Source organism: Ornithodoros turicata, unplaced genomic scaffold, assembly GCF_037126465.1.
Source record: "Ornithodoros turicata isolate Travis unplaced genomic scaffold, ASM3712646v1 Chromosome161, whole genome shotgun sequence".
Lineage (NCBI taxonomy): Eukaryota > Metazoa > Arthropoda > Arachnida > Ixodida > Argasidae > Ornithodoros > Ornithodoros turicata.
Genome location: NW_026999322.1, coordinates 293,604 through 300,231, shown reverse-complemented (window position 1 = coordinate 300,231; position 6,628 = coordinate 293,604). Strand labels below are relative to the sequence as shown.

General features: G+C 44.6%; 1 non-coding gene across 1 annotated transcript; it reads left to right on the top strand.

Annotated features, from left to right (window-relative positions):
• Positions 1 to 5,550: 5,550 nt before the first annotated feature.
• Positions 5,551 to 5,653, top strand: LOC135372713 (U6 spliceosomal RNA). Its single transcript, XR_010416078.1, has one exon. It is a non-coding gene; the product is annotated as a U6 spliceosomal RNA (small nuclear RNA).
• The last annotated feature ends 975 nt before the right edge of the window (positions 5,654 to 6,628 follow it).

Genomic DNA, 6,628 nt, shown 5'->3' with positions numbered 1-6,628 from the left:
TCAATGCGAGAAAATGAAGTTTTTAATGGTATCCACAGCGGCGTTACTGCTGGCTTTAGTGACGGGTAAGTGAACTTCTTCAATAGACCTCTCCCTGTTTGTAAACATATGACGTCATAGTGTTCGACAGCGCCACTAGTTTGGTAGAGCCGAACTATGCTCTTAGCTAAGGGGCGAACAAGGTCGCGCCCGAAAGCCACGGTCTTGAGGGGATTACGATAATCCCTGAAATCGACGCGATCTTTGGTCCTACTTTTTTTTTCAACAGGAGGCAGCAATCAACTGCCAATTCGTGGAACCCAGCTCTCCCCTTCCGATCTGTTTCGGTTTCAGTCTGTCTACCAACGCCATGATGACGTTTCTCGGGTAGAGGTTTATAGCAGTGGGTTGGGCTTTGGCGAAGCCTGTTATTTTTTGTAAATCACCAGTAAGGTAGAAATGTAGTTCGCATATTCGTTATTTGGAATTGTATTTGGGGTACTGTTCTTTCTCAGTAACCGCTGCTCTTTGCTTTTCTTAAGACATCTGGGGGCTTGGAGGCACAAAAGTGTATTGTAGGTATTAAGGAATGTCGAGAATTCAGACAATACAGGAAAGTATCTTGCTAGAGGCGTGATGCTATGCGTCAAGCAGTGAAACGTCCACCATATTGAGAATTTCACCTCTCTAATCAGAGTATCTCCGCACCCACTTCTTCCAAACGTCTATTTGTGTGTTCTGTTGCTTTTGTTCGTTCATTCCGCCACCATTCCTACGGTCCGAATTCCAACACCGACTGTCCAGTCTGAGTAATTCTCTGGGTTTTCTCCAGAAGCACGGTCTTCCGCCCCCGAACAGCATGCCGCCACGCCAGGCAGGCAAACAATTAACGCGGTAACTAAGACAGAATGACGTCACATTGTACGCTATCTGACCGCTGCGATTTTTTATTGGTGGTCTCGGCCCTTGGAAATTTCTGTGCTCTGCGCCGAAAACACAGCTAGAGCGGTAGATGGCGCTAAGGGAACCGCGGGCGCAGAGAAGCTAGTACTCCCCGTAAGAAGACTATTTTCTATTTTATATACACTGCTTATGGACAACGTTCTACTCTATGCACTGTAAAGTTTTGCGAACTGAACTCGGAAATTTGCCAAGTGAAGGTCACTTTTTTACCCCACCAATATGAAAAGTGTGCCGAATTTATTCAAATTCATGATATTTGACAGGGATATTCAAGAGCTATCTCATCGGAACAAATAACCGAACATCATTCTTTCAAAATTACCGCCGTATGTTTTTCGACGTTCTTCGGTTAAAACCGAAAACCCTTGGAAGGTGTTGAGAAATCCCAAATCGAGAAAACTTACATTTGTTCAAGTAATTGCTGATGGGTTTCCTCGAATAGCGCACATAAAAAATGTGTAACATGTGTGTATGTGTCTACACCCTACATGCATGTCCTGTTGGCATCGTTTTTGGGTGTGCGCAGAACAGAATCGATAGTAGGACATATCCCCTTCCACAGTGTAACACCGCATTCACTGGGTTGCAAAATTATTAGAGGTTATTGTTTGAGGAAATTTGTTCAACGTTTAACACTATTAGTAACAAACTGGCAACTTAATTAGTGTAAGCAGACATTAAAATGTACGACGCAAGAGAAAAAAAAAGCCTGTTCTTCCGTAGACGACTGCAGGACGTACAAATGGCCATCACTGGAAGCTCCTATGACGAGAAGTCTGGACCTCCACCCGACATCCCATCACGGATGAGGACGTGATGACACCTTGAGGACGTCCTGAGGAGAGCGAGTGTTCAAACTATAACCAGAACAAGGTTAAATGTTCTCTGTGTCGGTGGTGCCCTCTATAAAGATGTGTCGTTAGTGTTGTGCAGAACATTAAGGTAGGTAAGATGAAAAAGGTTCAGTCTTGAACTCCCAATGCCTTGAAACCGGTTTTGAAACGGTAACTGAAATTTTCTAGATAGGTCCGGTTCTGGCAAAAAACAACGGTTCTTTACGGTTCCGGTTCGGTTTGATGCTCTGCTACAAACCCCACAAAGGGTTCGTGTAGGGTCGTGGGCGTACCGACAGGGGTGCAATGGGAGCCGTCACCCCCCCCCCCCTGCCTACCCCTGGAGCCCCAAGGTCGCTTGTGAAAATAGTGCACTTTTAGATCATAGGTCGCAATTATACTCATATGTCGTAGTGAGAACCTGTGAACACCCACACAGTCCTCACCGTCCGCCTGCTGAAAGAAAAGGGGGAAGGTTCGCTTGGCCTCCCGGAAGAACTTTTACCCCTCACCCCCCTTTGAAAAGATCTTGGGAACGGCCATGTGTAGAGTGGGCCACAAACTGGCACCAAGCATTTTTTCTTTTCGTGAAAGAAAGACGTACGTATACATGTATAATATCAAAAAAAGAAAAAAAGTGAGGCATTTGGTCAGACTCAAATGATCCCGCCAAGAAACTGCTGTAATTTTGTTACAACGACCTGTGGGCAACAAATTCCAATCGCAAATGGTGAGTGGAAAAGACGAATACTTGAAGCAATCGACGCGTGCGAATAAGAAGGGCAATGAGAGCTGCTTGTAGGACGAAGTTCGCGAAACCGAGCCAGTAAGAATCCATCTCAATGTTATACAGTCAACCCTCGATTTATGAACACCCTCGGTTCCCCGAAAAATCGTTCATAAAGCGAGGGATTCGTAAATCGAAAATTCAGTTAACTGAGAACTATCGAGCAAATGCAACAGTATTTCCGAGTTGGGATTGTGTTTATAATGCCATATATTGTGTAATTTTGCTTTTGACCATGCCTTCTGCTGTATCAATCTCACAAAGAACAGACGTTAGCGCATTCACACTCTGTTTATTATGCAATACTAAATTGTTTAATTTTGCTTTGGACCATACCTTCCGCTGTGTCAATCTTGGAAATAAGAGATGTCACCACATTCGCACTGGACTGGTCGCGGATTTCCTCCGGGATTTCTAACCTCTGTTTATTATTCTCCGGGTGACAGCGACCACCTTATTCATCAACTGAGGTGAGGAACACTTGGTCGCACCTTGTGCGACCCCGGAAAACCCGTTTGTTGTTCGGATTTCGAGGGGTTAAGAACCGAGGGTGCAATACCTGGAAAACGTTTTGTCCGTTCAGGCATCATTCATAAGACCACGGAATTATCCCTTTGAAGGTTTCTGTTGACCTCGGAACGATCCGTTCATAAATTGAGGGCAACAACGCTGGGCAACTCCTAGTTGGTTCCCAGAAATTCCGTTCATTATTCGAATATCGAGGTTCATAAGCCTTTCGCCCTTAGGCTTTTTCAGAGCCGTGGAAAAAGAAATCGAACCATCACGGACCTCTCGCCGTAATCTGGACGGGAGGTCCAACGTCTCTATGACACTTACCACAGGTCAACAGGTCCCCGTCAGCCCTGCCAAACGCCAACGGGTAGGGAGCCCTTCTTCTGGTGACCCCAACAACCCACAGATCGTGAATGTTCCCGATAACACCATGGACACTTCGGCACCGCCAGCTCCTAGATGCGATGAACGATAGCAACCTTGCCACTTCACTTCATGATCACTTCATGACCACTGTCACCTACAAGAAGAACCGAGCCGGCGGTATTCCCATACTGTTTCGACCAGCAACTACTGACTACTCCTTCTGGAAGGTGAATCCTAATGCGGTCGCTAGTGAGATACGCCTGCTAACCCAACAACAGGTTATGCACCACCGTTTCCACCGAGATGGTTCTCTCTTCGTCTCCGTACGGTCCGAAGCATTCTTCCGACATTCTTCCCCCCTCTATGTTGAACAGAGTTGATCCCATGCTCGCTTTCCGCATGCCACGAAACACATCTCGTCAGGATGCTGCATTAATCCACCGCATGCGCCTCGATGTGGCCTTTACAGCTCAGTGGCGTTACCGCTTGAGACAAATTGATTCTCCCACCTGTTGCCACTGTGGTGCTCTTGAGGATCTGGAGCACATTCTTCCTCATTGCCCTCACTACGCACCTTCCCGAACCACACTCTCCGAGTCTCTTCGTCAGCTGGACTCTCGCCCTTTCTCCCTACCGAAATTGCTTGGTCCCTGGCCCAATCCAGCCCAGCAACGCTCTGCGCTCAAAGCTCTTCTGACATTTCTGGACACCATCCGACTTCGATCGTTATTGTAAAGGGGCTCGTTATTTTATTCCCCCCATTCCACCAAGCACTGGGGTAGAGTATCGCCTGTTGCGATGAAACTCCCCACTCTCCAAGGCCGAAAATAAAGTTGTTGTTTGTTCGAGGTTCATAAAACGAGGGAAAAATGAATGGAAAAAGTTTGGTTCCCCGTGTTCGTGTTCATAAAACGAGGGAATTCATAAATCGAAGGTTCATAAATCGAGGGTTGACTGTATAAGTATGGCCAATGCGAGCTGCTTTTTCATTGTGCTATGAACGTTTAATTTTATTGTATGTATTAATACATTCCTATGTTGTGTGTTTTTTATTGTGTACTGCTGGTAAGGCTTTAGGCTGTTAGCAGACACATAAATAAATAAATAGACTGAAGTGTGTTGTTATGGGCTGGGTAGGAAGTTAACAGGACTCCAAAGACTGAATCTCTCTGTCCTAATAAATCTGTCCTAAAGCCGCGTAAATTTCCTGTTTGCTGTACGTTGGAATAGGAGTGCAGTAACCATTGGAAATAAATCTCGCTGCTCGATTTTGAACCCTTGTTAACTCGTCATAATTCCTTTTAGGTAAAGGGATCCCAAATAAAAAACAGCCGAGGCCACACAAAATGTTTATACAAACTGAGTTTCGTTTCACATGTTAGAAACCTTAAATTTCGTCTTAAATGTATGCTCTGCGCTCTTCTAAATTATTCTTATTCTTATATTGCTTATTATATAGCTCTTATAAATTTGCTCTGCGCTTTCCGATATATCTCTCCCACTGTATAGAACTGCTGACAGAAACTATACGTGACGCTGAGTTTCGGTCAACAGCTGATAATCCTTTCAATCCCATTCACCTCCCAAGTCACAATATGTTTCATGTACGAATGTCCAACGTATATACGATACGATACGAAGTGAATGCCGAGAGCACGAGACAGCACAAGGCATCTTCTCCGCATACGAAGCTGCCTAGGGAGAAAGTCAGCTTTACGTCACTCTCGTGTAAATTAGAGCCTGGAAACCAGGGAAGGGTTGAGGATCGGGCTAGTTGGTATTGAGACATCTGAACTGAGAGCGCAAGAAACACGGACAAAAAACAGACATGACGGGTGCTACGTCCTGCCGGTTTCTCCGTTCTTTGTCCGTGTTTCTTGTGCTCTCAGTTCAGGAAACCAGCTTTTCTTACACTGAATCTGAAAAGAAATGTGTAATGCTTGAATAAAAAACACGAAGAATACATTGAAGTAACTCCAAACTGTGGATAAATTCATAGTTTATTTTAAAATTGAAGCATATACTTATCAATCTAATCTTACGACACCACCACGCTGGAATCACATGCCTTATCCCAGTATAAATAACGGTTCTGGGTGCATTCATTTTGTACTTCCAAAGTACATATACTAAAATTGGAACGATACAGAGAAGATTAGCATGGCCCCTGCGCAAGGATGACACGCAAAATCGTGAAGCGTTCCACATTTTTTTTTCTAAATGCTGCCGACAACACTACGAGTTATCGGAGTTGTCATTATAAATGTAACAATTGCCCAGATACAATAAGGAGATGTGTACGGTTTCCGCTTTGGGTTTTTATTTTACGGCGGATTCGGCGTATGTTTTTTGGTTTGTATTTATTTTCGGGAAATCGGCGTTTTCCGTGACTTTTCTGGCATGTACGTACCACTGATCTCCATTTAGAAGGCTGGATAGGTGCTGGATAGATAGCGGATGGGTGAGGGCATCGCGGGAAAGGGTACGCCAACCGGCCGCCATATTGCGGTGCTCAAAAGAGCGATTACAGCCCATAGGAATACATTTACGTAAGCTGTGACATGTTTTGTTGTTTATGAGCGCTTCCCTTGCTGCTTCGCTAAAATTTTGCCACGGATCACTGCAGAAATTCCTCGTGATTAGGTTCCTTACATTTTTTGTGTGAAATCCCATCACGTACATGTGATTTCCTGTCTATTTTGTACTCGTGTGACGCTCGTGTCGTTCCAATTTTGTACTTTTAACCTCTATTATGTGATTTGCTGGTTTTGTGTGGTGTTGTTATTTGTTGTGTTACGTTTCCTTTGTGGTCTGTCATCGTGTGCGCGTGTTACTTCTCGTATTTTTTTCATTTCCCACTTCCCATTTCCTTTCTGCTTGAGGGTCTGGAATGCTAGGGAGCAGTACTCTCAGAATTGAGTCGTGGCATTCAGCAATGTTTGGCAGGTTTGTTTATGAAACTACCTTAATATGCCTATGAATACTTGGACATAAACATTATGCTTCGCACAGGAAGTTCAGATATGACTTGGTGTGACAGGAAGGTAAAAACATACCGACTAGGAAAATGCGCACTAGGAAGATATGTGACGGCAAAGACAATTCAAAATGACTAGGGGTCTCGTGGTGAAAGCTCCAACAACTATAGTATCATAATTCCAGTTGCAAAGGCAAGTTTGAAGGTAAG